The sequence below is a fragment of the Orcinus orca genome, chromosome 11, assembly GCF_937001465.1.
Source record: "Orcinus orca chromosome 11, mOrcOrc1.1, whole genome shotgun sequence".
Lineage (NCBI taxonomy): Eukaryota > Metazoa > Chordata > Mammalia > Artiodactyla > Delphinidae > Orcinus > Orcinus orca.
This window is the reverse complement of record NC_064569.1, coordinates 70989256-71003082: the sequence shown is the minus strand read 5'-3', so window position 1 is coordinate 71003082 and position 13827 is coordinate 70989256. Positions and strand designations below refer to the sequence as shown.

The 13827-nt window shown below is 34.3% G+C and overlaps 1 long non-coding RNA gene across 1 annotated transcript in view; it reads left to right on the top strand.

Moving 5' to 3' along the window:
* The window catches only part of LOC117196906 (uncharacterized), a 248940-nt gene that overhangs the window by 63371 nt on the left and 171742 nt on the right, over window positions 1-13827 (top strand). The window contains exon 2 of the long non-coding RNA XR_004477333.2: window positions 3101-3185. This is a non-coding gene — a long non-coding RNA (uncharacterized LOC117196906). The remainder of the gene's footprint in view (window positions 1-3100; window positions 3186-13827) is intronic.

The window sequence follows — 13827 nt, the reverse complement described above, 5'->3', positions numbered from 1 at the left end:
ATCCTATTTCAGTTCAGCAGTATAGCTGTGAATTGTTTTTGTTCTACAGCTTAAGAGCAGAGACTGCTTGTGCAGAACTTCTGACCCCCTAAAAATCACCTATTCTCTCTTTTGCATGAAGACTAACTTTTTGCATTTTCATTGATACTCTATATACTGTGTTTCTTATTGTGTGTGCATCTCTATTTGATCCAGTTGAATTTACTAATTTTGTATGTATTAATTTTTATAGTTGTGTCTTAAATGTATATACTTAACATCTTTATCTTAAAATGTTATAATTCATTAAAAGGAAAAAAAATTCAATATCCTTTAGCATCAGTGATGTTTTTATTTTGTCTAAAATTAACACATTCACAGGCTTTTACTTTGGTAAGCCTTTCTATCTGACACATTCCTCTTTTCAGATTCAAGCTCTGGAATTTAATTCTCTTTAAATTTCCACAGATTGCTTAGGCATGATCCCCTTTTTGATGAACCTGTACAGGAGATTTGGGTGGGATAACATCTGTAACACAAATCTGGATCTATCCAAGTGAAACCAATTTAAACTTATTAAATTACTGCAGCATTCCAGGGGCCCTGATTAAGAGCTCCTCCAGTCCAGGATTTGAATAATTTCACTGCCACTTCAGGCCATTCAATGTTTTACATTATCTCTAGTGGTGTCCTTTCAGATTAAACATAATCCTATTAAAGCTGCAGGCTTTTTGGGCTACATACACCAAGTTGAGTAATGTTCTGCTGTTATTTGGGACTGTGTTTCTTAGTTCTTCATCTTGGATGGCTGGCATACTCTGGCAATAAGCTTACATGCAGTAGATGGATGGATTTTTCATTAGTAGGACTGATTAAATTGTCATAAAATAGCTATGACCCAGATGTTCTCAGGCCACATCACACTCAAACCTAAATTTCTTTGGTTCAAATTCCAGTCTATTGAAAATGCACCTATTCCTCCATCTTTCTTAGCCACTACTAGGTTTTTGAGGAGTCCCGGTGGGGTCTTTTACATGTACTGACAAATGAGTTCTGATTTTCATTTCTCCACAGTGATTGGCTTATGATGAGTGTAAACTCTATTCTGCTGACTTGTAGTGTAACCACTAATAAAATTAGGTAAGATGGGAATCTTCCCGTACAATCACTACCATTTCTGGTAGGTCATTTCTTTAGTAGAAATAAAGAGCTGTGGATACTCTTGGTCACAGATGTTCTCAACTTGGCCAGAATTACCACAATTATAACACTGTCAGGCACTGTTCTAGTAGTTTGCATGTACTAACTGGCTTACTCCTTAAGAAAAATTCTATAAGTAAGGAATTGTAATTATCCCTGTTTTACAGATGGGAAGACTCGAGACATAGAACAATTAAGTAGTTTACTCAACTTTTCATGGAGTCAGATGGATTCAATTTATACCCTGTTCAGCTACTTGCCAACTCTGTGTCCTAGAGATTTTTTTTGTTTTGAATTTTATTTTATTTATTTTTTAATACAGCAGGTTCCATTAGTTATCCATTTTATACATATTAGTGTATATATGTCAATGTCTTAGAGATTTGTTTTGTAATCCCTTTCAGCCAAATATGTCTTCATCTGTAAAATGCAGTTACTGAGAGTACTTGTCTCCTAGAGTTTTCGTGAAGATTGAGTGAGATAATTTGTCAAGTTCATAACAAATGGCAGCTACACAAATGTTGGCTGCTATTATTATTATTATTTTTTTTTTTTTTTGCAGTACGCGGGCCTCTCACTGTTGTGGCCTCTCCCGTTGCGGAGCGCAGGCTCAGCGGCCATGGCTCACGGGCCCAGCCGCTCCGCGGCATGTGGGATCTTCCCGGACTGGGGCACGAACCTGTGTCCCCTGCATCGGCAGGCGGACTCTCAGCCACTGCGCCACCAGGGAAGCCCATGGCTGCTATTATTTTTTCATTAAAATGGATTTAAATTGAATTTGAGAAAAATCTGTTCTGTCAAGTCATTCTGTTTTATTAGCTGAACTTTCTTTAAAGTCATAGAAGATGACTCCCTGAAGATCAGAAAGATCTTCCTGTTCTTGATTTTTTTTTAAATGGGTCAGTATTTCTCACTTTGAGAAGTGCAGTCAAGGTTGAAAGCTCAGAACAAGTTAGCACAGTGCTTATCATTCATCCCAACTCTAGGTAGAGACTTGTACAGCCAGAGGACACTAAGTTGTTGTATCCAACATCCATAATGAATGCTTCCTCTGGGCCTGGATCCATGATAAATGCTTACAGGTATTATTTCTTTGAATCCTTTTGACAATTATACATAATAGGTATTATTATCCATGTTTTATAGAAGAGAAATGGAGGCATGTGAAAATTAAGTAATTTGTCCCAAAGTTGCATGGTTGTTGAATGATGGAGCCAGGATTCTAACCCAGGCACTCTGACCATAGATGCTGATCTGTTAACCACAAATGGTTCCCACATTCTGTCTTCCTAGGCATTGCAAAAATGTTCCATTGGCTAGCATTAATTTTGTGGCTTGACCATTGGGGCTCCTGGGAGAATTATATAACCACTCTTAAAATTAGTATAGGCCATTGGACCAATCTTGCCAATGGTCTGTGAGAAGAAAGCAAGAAAGAAGCTGGTGCATTTCTGTTGACCAAAGATCATAGGAGGGATTTAATTGTGTCCAAAGGAAAGAAAGTAGAGAATATCTTCTTGGTTTTAGGTTCACTAGGTGTCTGGAGAACTCAAAGGCACTATGCATTTACCACATGTAAGGGAAAAAATACCACTTCTCTCAGATAGGGGCATTTGAGGCATTTATGTATTTGTAATAATGTAAGCCTCCAGCATTAGGTCTTATTGAAGGCTTTTCTTTCTTAAATAGCATATTCAGAACATTTTGTTCTCACTGCCTCTTTGAACTTTGTATTATTGATACCCCAAAGTCGCCAACAGGTGTGGCCTTTTGTCTAGTGACTAGCTTTCACAGCCAGTGCAAGTCAGCATTTGTCATGTACAATGGCTGTTATCATTGCATCTTGCTCTATAGTTGCTTATGTATATAAACTTATTTCCTAAAAAAGGCTTTTCACTCATTCCTCTATTTTATTTTTCAGCTGGAGAATCATCCTCAGCAGATTTCTGAGCTGAAGCTGCCGTTGATGTTTTTGTAAACTGCACACCAAGACCTGAGTAAGAACTGTAAGCCAGTTACCTTCAAAGTCATATCACCTCAGCTTATGAATTTTTAGGCTGTGAGAAGAATTCCTTTCTCCTCTGTGTCTATCCAATGAGATACACCTCTAGCATTTCATTTCCCTGTTTTTCTCCTTTATAAAAAAGGATTGGCTGTATTTCTCTTTTTCTCCTGGCCTCCAAGGTCTTATTTTTCCTTTCATATATATATAACCTGTCTTCTGAGATCTCAACATTTCTCTTAAGGAAGTCTTTCTCCATCTCAATTAACTTGTATCCCATTAATTTTCTTTCATTCTAATTTTGTTCCAGTAGTAACATAGAAGCATATTTAAGAAGATAATTAGGTTTCTTTGGGACTTTTTGGACTAGTGAGAATTTTCTCTATAATCCTCTTAAATTCTCCCTAATAATTAAAATTATGGTAAAATGTATATACATTGAGATGAACAGATCTTACATGTGCATATTGGTGAGTTGTAACAAATGATTAAACCATGAATATTGCATCAAGGTATAGAACATTTCTGCTATCTCAGAAAGTTCCCTTGTGTTAACTTTCCAAAGGTTATGATTTCTATATCAGATAAATTTTGTCTACTTTTGAACTTCATAAATATGGAATCATACAGTATGTACTCACTTATTTCTAGTTTCTTTTGCTCAGTGTAAGGTTTTAAGATTATTTTATGTTGTTTCATGTATCAGTAGTTCTTTTCTTTTTACATTTTTAAAATTTTTATTTTTTAAAATAATTATTAACAAATGTACCATTTTATTTCATTTATACCTCCTATTTCCCACACACACACCCTTACTGGATTATTTAATTAAATTAATTTATTTTTAAATTAAAACATTATTTATCTTTAATTCAGGTAATATTGAGTTATTACATTATATGAGTTTCATGTGTACAGCATTATATTTCTACTTCTATATATCCTACAACATGCTCACTACTAAAAATTTATTTTCTATTCCTTACCTTACAGTTTATTCCCTTTACCCATTTCACCCTCCCTGACCTGTCCTTGTCCCTTCCCCTTTGGTAACCACTACTCTGTTCTCAGTATCTATGTTTTTGTTTGGTTTGGTTTGTTCATTTATTTTGTTTTAGTTTGCTTATTTGTTTTTTATATTCCACAAATGAGTGAAATTATATGGTGTCTGTCCTTCTCTATCTGACTTATTTCACTTACCATAATAGAAGGCTTTTGGGGACACATGTTTTCATTTGTCTAGAAAATGCCAAATGGTTTTGCAAAGTAGTTGTTCCATTACATCCTCCCACTGGCAATGTATGAGAGTTTCAGTTGCTCTACATCCTTGCCAGCATTTGATTTTGACAGTCATTTTACATTTAGCTCTTCTAGTGAGTGAAGAGGTATTTTCACTCAGGAAATATGGAAAATTTTTGATCCAGATAGGTTTGGGTTATTCTTTATTAGAGCTGATCTACTTCAGTTTTGTACTTTGTTCTAGTGTGTGGTCCTTACACTAGGTTTTGAGCCTTTCTTCTAAAACATAGCATTCCAGAGTTCTTAGTTGAATACCCAGAGTACTTTGTGAGATTTCTTTACTCTTGCTTGCCTGGAGTTAGAATATCTCCCAATAGTGTGTGACCTCTAATATCTCTCTTCAGTTAACAAGCCTGTAACAGATACTCTCTCCTAGACCTTGTGGGTTCTTGCCCAGAACTTATTCAGTCTTCGCCTTCTCATCTCAGCTAAACTGTCATAACTCTGCTTGGACTCTATCTTTCTACACTACGGTCCAGAAAGTTCCCCTGGACAAAAACTGGGTTGAACATAGGGCTCATCTCTTGTGCTTCCTTACTCACAATGGTCACAGTTCAGCACTGGTTGATTTCCAATGCCTAAAAATAGTTTCATCATGCATATTGTCCACTTTCAAGTTATTTACAGTGTGAGGGGAAGTCAGGTACCAGTTGCTACGTAATGGCCAGAAGCAAGAGTCCCTCCTTTGTTACTTATTAGCTACCTCATCTAAGGTAAATACTTAAGTATTCAACACTAATCTAATTTTATTGTCATCTTTCCTATTTCTCCTATCAAATTACTGTCATTCTAGATGACAATTATCTATATATACATACCAAAATATCCTGGGATATCATAATTGGTGTGTGGTGTGTTGACAGTTTTTTGTAACTAAAAATACTTAGTATGGATATTAATGAATAATTTTTTTTAGTAAATTAAAAGGAATTTAAGGTTGATGGTTAATGACATTGCTCTCACTTGTATTCTTATGTGCTTCCTTAAGTTGATGAGAGAAGGATAAATCTACAACTTTGTGAATTTTGGATAATCTTCCATATATCTGTGGAGATATGGCTATCATTATCTGTCATGCATATCAGGAAAAAAAGAGGTTGAACTGGTAATATGAAATGACTGCTCTAAAAGGGGTTGGAAAGTGACATCATTTTTAGCTTATATTCTATTTGTGCATATTAAAGACAACAAGCTGTCTTAAAGATATTTAATTCACTTATTACAATCATTAATCTTAGAATTGATTTGTTACTGAAATAGTGAAATTCATTGAAGATGTGTAGTACTGGTAGGGAAATCAAATTGGAAGGTCAAAGCATTCTGGGAAAGAAAATATTTCAATGGGCTTTTAACAATTTTTAATCCTGAGGTGTAAAGAAAAGAAAAAAAGAAATAGAATGCTTGTAAAAAATAGATTAGCCAATTTAGAAATAAGAATGTATTTCAGATGAAGAAATGGAAATACTATCTTAGTCTGTAGGAGAATTTTTCATTAAATATATTTAACATATAATTTAATATATTTATAATTAAATATCATTACCTTAAACAATAAAACAAAAAGGAAAAATATTTGAAGCAGCAAATTGTAATGGAAACAGCACTGGACTCAAGAAGTGATGTGATTCTTAGATCTGGCCTGTTGGGGTCTGATGGGTCATTAAATCAGTTTGGGTCAGTTTTTTCTTTATTATCTATAAATGAAAAGACATGCTAAATAATCCTAATGTTCTTTTTATTCATTATTCTAAGTTTTATTATTCTAAGTTGGGAAAAGCCTTTTCTTCCAAATTAAAGAAAAACCTATTTTAAAGAACTTTGTTTTAATTAGATATACTACTGGGGAAAAGTTGAAATAAATCTTATTATGAAGAAAATGAGGTATCACAAGCTATTCCAGTCTTGAGTATCACCATACTTATAGCATATGTGATTAGAAATTCCATTTTATTACTTTTTATTAATTGATAATTACTATGGGTTTGACAGGCTTCCTTAACACCATCTTGCATATTAAATACTCAGTCAATCTGTTAGGCATTAGGTACATGAGACAATGTGATGATTATCAGATATTTTTTCTATCTTACAAATAAATTGGCCTGGACAGGTAGAGATGTAGATGTTCATTCATAATCACTCATATTAGTTCACCCACACAATTTTATATTTAGAAGTACCACAGGCTCATGGTTCTGTCTCACAATCACTTCCACAAATATGCTTTGGAATTGGTTTTAGTATTTTAATTTTTCTTACTGTTAACATTCTGTTTTCTGAGATTCTCATGGGAGCTTCTTATTGTTGGCCTGATAAAAAATCCATTTCTACTTGCTGCAAGCAATTTTAATTTTCATGGCTGTACTAAAAAAATACGAAACAAAGATGTTAAGTCTGTATGTCTTCACTGAGTTTATATTTGCTAATTCAAAGTTTAGGAGAGTTCCATTCATGCAACCAAGAATTACTTTAGGACTATAAACCGATTTACATTTATTCCGTGGGTCTTTCTTTGAGTTCTACCATTGAAATGATTCCCAGATCTTTTATTTCCCTAATGATTTAGAGGTTAATCATTTTGCTGAAACAGAATGCAACCAAGGGAAGTGTGAAAGGAAATCTCTAAGACTCTAAATACTTGCCATGTTTTTTTTCATATGTGATTACTTGAAAGAGAGTCATTGAAAATACAATTTTTTAGATGATATTTTTGAGAGTATGCTAGTGATTACCTGAGTAGGATGATAAGGAATACAAAGAATAGCAACATTTTAAATGCTTTTGGTTTATTCTGTGTCAGGAGGAGGATTGTTAGATACAGATTGCTAGAGAGTCTCAATAGAAAAATGGAAACAAAAATAATGATTACTAATTTGTGCATTAGCAAGGGGTCAGGATATGAAATCCAGAAGAATAAAGATGAAGAGAGGGGTGGAATTGCCCATTTGAAAAAAGATAATCATTCAAATAAAGATTGGAAACGAGGAGCCATAAAAACCAGTAATTATATTATTCTTTAATGTTTTATAAACATCTTCATATCAATGTTTACATCAGATTCTCACAACAATCCTGTGAAACTAAGCTTGAGGTGTTATCTCATTTTTATAATTAAGAAATCTGAGTCCCAGAGAATTTAGGAGATTTGCCCAAGTTCACATACTTTTAATGTGGTAGGTACAGCACTAGAATTGATGTTTTCTCCCCCAGTTTCAGTGTTCCCTTACATGATCCAGTCATGTGTGTTTTCAAATATTTGGAGACTCATGTTAAAACAGTTATTCAGAACCTATAGGAATGAGTTTAGATAATTAATTATACCATATAGCTGAAAGGATAGTTACTTTAAATTTTAATTTTCATAGTGAAATAGTGTAAATAAGACCTTTAAAATTTTTTTAGTAATTGGTAGTTATCATTTATGATATTAGTTATTGTGAAGTGCTCAAGTGTATGTATAAATATTTAGAGATAATGGGCTAAGTGCATCACAAGTATAAAACATAATCTAGGTGATTTAAATTATGTTAAGAGCTAGTATAACACTGCCCATTAATTTTTGAAGGTCACAACTGCAAAACACACAAATCAGTGTGAAAGAGATCTATTGACATTTGCTTATTTTACCTTTTCCCATTTATGACAATTGTCCATTTTCCTTTTGAAAGTAACAAGCTAATGTTTCTTCTGCTTATTTCTCACAAGAGAAATTTTAGTACAATTGCCTAGATGCTACTTCTTGTCAGTTAATTCATGCACTGTCTTTTGAGCCAAACTTCTAGACAGAATACAAAAATACAAAATAAAACTTCTTGTTTGCACCTCAGGGGATGGTGTGAACCAGCCCCAAGGAATGGACAGGCACTACATTGTCAGTCTTTGCTCCCAGAGTGGTGAAACTCTTGGGGTCAGCTTGATCTGCAGAAATAGCATTCTATCTGTCCTTTTTTTCTTTTTCTTTCTTTGTTTTTGTTTTAGGTGAGGATTTCCAGGAAGTTAGTTTCATAGAATTTCTGGGTAGACGTTATGTGCAGTTGTGGTGTGTGGTAATGAGGAGAGATGCAGGATCATCCTTGAGAGAGATCTGAGGTTGAGCATAATTCTTCTTGACCAGTTTGTATTTTCAAGAGATAAATAGGGAGTCAGAGTGAATCTTGGAGCAACTGAAAAACCCGGGGTAATGAAAATGAGCCAGAATAGGAGAAGCAGAAGGGAAAGATTTCAAAGAGGCTGACATGGCTATGCTTGTGAGTGGTTATCTTGTACTTCTGTAGGTTGGGCTAGCCAGATTTTTAAAAATGGGTTAGGATGGGTCAGACTGAAGAACACGCCAAGCTTGGTGGGCTGGACTTGGGAAAGCTGATATTTTACAATAATAGTTTAAATATGTTTATATATCATGATGCCCTTTTCTATCCACGTCAGAAATTCAGTTATTAGCTGAGTTCTTTATTCTCACTATAGCTATGTGTTTAGGAAAATATTCTGATTATTTGTTTTTGGTATGTCAAGAATTTCATTTATTTGGCTATTTTAAAGTTTTTATTTGTTTATTTTAATTTAGTTGGATGCTATATAGATATGACCAGAATCTCTGTTTCAGAGGTGAAAATATGATCCTGTCTTTTTGCAATATAGATTAATGATCTTTGTTAAATATTGGAGGGCATCTGTTTACATTTTTTAAAAAAATACAGTTCACTCACTGTGAACAGAACTTGCATCATCTTTGTAACCAAAATGGTAAAATTTAGCAAGGAAACACACATTTAAGTTTGCATGATTAGTGTCCTGGGCAACCTTCGGAGACATGCTCTAATTTTTACACAGAAATGCTTCAGTTGTGTTTATAAGACAAAATTCGATATGGCAACCATTTCGTAGCAGACTTTTAACATTTGTGATCTAGTTGTGAGTTATACATATGCCTAGTGAAAGGGGTGTTTTCTCCCAAATTTCTATTATCTATCAAGTAGTGAGCCTAACTTCCTAAGAGAAGGATAATAAGTGTGAACTCTAAAAATTTTTAATGCTGATATTCTAGAAGACTGTTGCTTGCTGTGAATGCTCATGATTTCTGGGTTCTTGTCCTCAGGCTCTAACTTCAATTATCTGGCTGGTGATATGAGCAACTATATAAATTTCTCATTTTCTGTGTCTTCATGGGAATGGGTAAGATTTGTCCAGTGTGTCTGCAATGGTCCTAACATCCTGAAAGCTTATATTCTTGTGAACTTCTGGTCAGTACAGTGTTTCTCTCTGTGCTTTTTATCCACCCAAATGGAAAACTACTGATTTTCTTACAAAAAATATTTAGGGCAATAACTTCAGTAATTAGAACTCATATAATTTTAAAGGTGACATATATGCTTGATATTACAGACAAATAAGAATTGAATTTAATAATCACATAATAAAATTGATTTTTTTTTTTTTTTTTGGTGGTATTCGGGCCTCTCACTGTTGTGGCCTCTCCCGTTGCAGAGCACAGGCTCCGGACACGCAGGCTCAGCGGCCATGGCTCACAGGCCCAGCCGCTCCACGGCATGTGGGATCTTCCCAGACCGGGGCACGAACCCGTGTCCCCTGCATCGGCAGGCAGACTCTCAACCACTGTGCCACCAGGGAAGCCCCAAAATTGATTTTTTAAGACTTTTAGAATGTCTTTCTCAACCTTTCCTTTAATTTTTCTTAATGCAGAGATGGAAAAAAATAGTATATTCCTGGATTTCATTGCTTAAGAATGTTATTAGTTTCTTTTCTGCTCCTCAGGCAACGCTAAAATTAGGTTTTTTATTGTCTTCAAAAATATTTCTAAAGGTCTGATATTCCATAAAAACTTTCAGGGCATTCTCAGATGGTGTACTCTTACTGCAGATTTCTAATGAGGATATATGAGAATTGCATCACCTATCAAAAAAGAACCCTCAACTAATATGAATATTAAAATCTGTTTCAACAAACCTACTAAATGTTTTTGTCTTCGAGGTTTAGCCAGAATTACTATTTTTGGTAAGAATTCAAAAGATGGTTTTTAAATACTGGCACAAGTTATATCACTTACCATTTAAAACGTATGGTGAAAAGAAAACAGATTACCATAATATTAGTCAAATCTAAGAGGGAAATAACCCTTTTCATTATAGATTTTACATCACTATTTTATGGTTTTTAATTGTCATTCTGCAGATTAAGAGCAGGTAAACACTATGGAATATGTTTGATGGTTTGGATTTGAATTTTAATGATTCAAAAAGGCTGTGCAGAAGTGTTTTGCATCGATAATAGCAGCATAATAGATTGGGTACATAGGTTAGCCACATAGTATGAAGTTGTAAATGCTAACAATTTCACATCATATTTAACATTGGTTAATGTTAACATTGCTGATTGTGCTCAGAGCCCTGGGAAAATCAACTCTTGTTCTTGATTTCCTCTTAATTACATTTGGAAGTTGTAATATAATTTAAATTGTAGGTGGTCTATTATTTGCCTAAGAGTGCCTTAGAGGAACTAAAAATCAAACCGTATAGATAGGTTAGACATTAAATAGTATAGTATATATTTTATTTACTGTCAGGTATTGCTTATTTAATTCCAAAGAGCACTTCTTTGACATGATAAAACAGTTGGAAAAAAATTCAGTGACATGATTGGATAAGGAATGGGAAGAAATAAACATCCTATTAAGTGTTATCTTTGGTTAACCTACAAGTTGCACAGATAGGACAGTTTAGTGTGCTAGCTCCAAAAAATAAAAAAATAATCTTTTGTTTAAAAAATTTTTCCTATACTATAAGCTCTAGGAGGGAATGTTCTATGTGTGCCTTCTCCATGGTTTATCTTCAGTAAGAATGTACAGAAGTCACTCAAACATATTTGCATTTGCTCCTGTCATTTAATCCTGTAAAATTGCAAACTAGGAGCCAGAAAAGTTGCATTTTTTAACAGTATCATCCCAACCTCTGCCATTAGGATCATGAGATCAAAAAAAAAAAAAAAATAGTTCTACAATTCTGAGGCATAGAGTCTATCTCATTATTCTTTCTTGACCTTAGGATTTTCCTTTTTAGTGGGAACACGAGACAGAGATATAATCAAGTAGACAATATACAGACCCATTACACAAAAATCAGAGATAAAAGATCACAGTATAAACTAAATATAAGAATATATTTTGTTCATCTATACTTCAATTAAAAAAAAAGAAAAAAGTATATTTTATGCATAATGTAGAAAGAAACTTTTTTAAGAAAACACAAACTTCCTGGAAAATATTTAAACAGGTGTTATAAAAAATGTAAACTCTATTAAATGGTAAAAAGATACCCAACATGTACTTGAGTGAAATATTGGAAAAAATGAACAGTTGATTTTTGGGCAGATTGGAGAAAACAAGAGTCACCTAGTTACATGAATTATGTAAAGAAAATTGGGACTGATTCTTGTCTCCATATTTTAAAACAAGAAAATACTGTATTCTATAGAGAGATCAGAAGTCTTGTATGCCTCTCTCATGGCTAGTCATTTTAATGCTCTGGTTTCACTTAATAGCAATCATGGCAAAGAATAATTTCAGTCAATTTCAGTCTAGGTATTGTAATGTTAAAACCAACTACGCTATTAGGGAAACCATGTGGGCTTGGTGTGAATATAAGTATGAAAATTCTAGCTGTCATGGTATCATTTTCATCGTATGAAAATTCTAGCTATAATGACACTAGTTATTATGGATTTCAGAATTACACATGCATCCATTTGGGTACATTAAAATGATATATTTGATAGTAATTCTTAATACAGAGCTTATACATCGGCCCTTGTCCATCACAGGACATTGTTGAAGTGAATTAGACGCTTAGAGTTACTATGTAAATGGCTGGCATGGCAGTACTTCAGAGATAATAATGCCTGGATATATTTCAGTATTGCAGTATACCGTTTCAGTGATTTTTCTTCCACATAACTAGATATGCTGCAAAGACTCAGATGCTAACATTGAAAGAAATGAGTTGAAATAAGATGCAGCAAAGAACAGCAAGTGTGCTTTAAAGGGGTTGCATTGGCAAAGTGAAGCTAAATATTAATGTCAATAAATGGATGCAATAGAAGTTGCAGTGTTTTGTAGTTTCTGTCTGCTTCATTGCAAACATTAAGGGAAAAAGTATTCCTAGAAAAGTAAAATATTCTGAAAACATTCTGGAAATGACATGATTTAATCTGTGGCTGGAAGATTGCAGCTTTGGTAAAGAATAAAATATTCTTCGTTAAGAAGACAGATGGTGTCTTATAGGGTGTTTAACATATCTTTAAAAGAAGAAATAGTTTAAGCACTTCATGTCTGTCTTCCCATTGACCCGATTTTTATTACAACAAACTTTTGACATCGCATTTACCTATTTGTGAAATCGCTAAATAGTGACCTTGGAACAGAAATTCCGACGTTCTTATAAGTGTATAATCATAATTCTAACCCCCAGCTCAATATGCCTAACCTCTTCATCACTAGTGAAGTGTATAAGTGTATCACTAGTAAAAGTATAAGAAAATGTACAGACCTTTAGTGCTATTCTAATTGTTCTTGGCTTCCCAGGAGACTTCAAATTCTACATGAATTTCAAGAGTTCCAGAGCAAATACAATAGAATATTAACATAAGGAGAGCAGATTGATCCTTTGGCTGCTGATTAAATGGTGTCCTCTTGAGTTTACGTAATGCAGTGTCATATATTTTATGACTTTCCTCAAGATGAATATCCTAAGTGGTTAAAATAAGGTCAAGCCTCTCAGAGGGGTTGGTGTGACAGTGTCGTTGCGTGTGTCTGTAGGTCAGAAACAAAGGAGAAGTGATGGAACTATCTACCTACCACCTTGTTTTGGAGGTTGTATATTCATTTCCTAGGGCTGGCATAACAGATTACTACAAACAAGGTGGCTTAAAATAACAAATTTATTCTCACACAGTTCTGGAGGTTAGAAGTCTGAAATCGAGGTGTTAGCAAGACTGCCTCATTCTAGAAGTCCTGAGGAAGAATCTGCTCCATGCCTAGTTTCTGGTGGTTGCTGGCAATCCAGGCATTCCTTGGCTTGTAAATGCATCATTCCAATCATCACTCTGATCTTTGTCTCTGTTTTCAAATGGTGTTCTCTCTCTGTGTCTCTCTGTGTCTTCAAATGACCTTCTTATGAGGACACCAGTCATTGAATTTAGGGCTCATTCTAATCCAGCATGATCTCATCTTAACTAATTACATCTGCAAAGACCCTTTCTCTTAATGAGATCTTATTCTGAGGTTCTTGGTGGATATTAATTTTGCGGGACATTAGTCAACCCAGTACAGAGGGGGT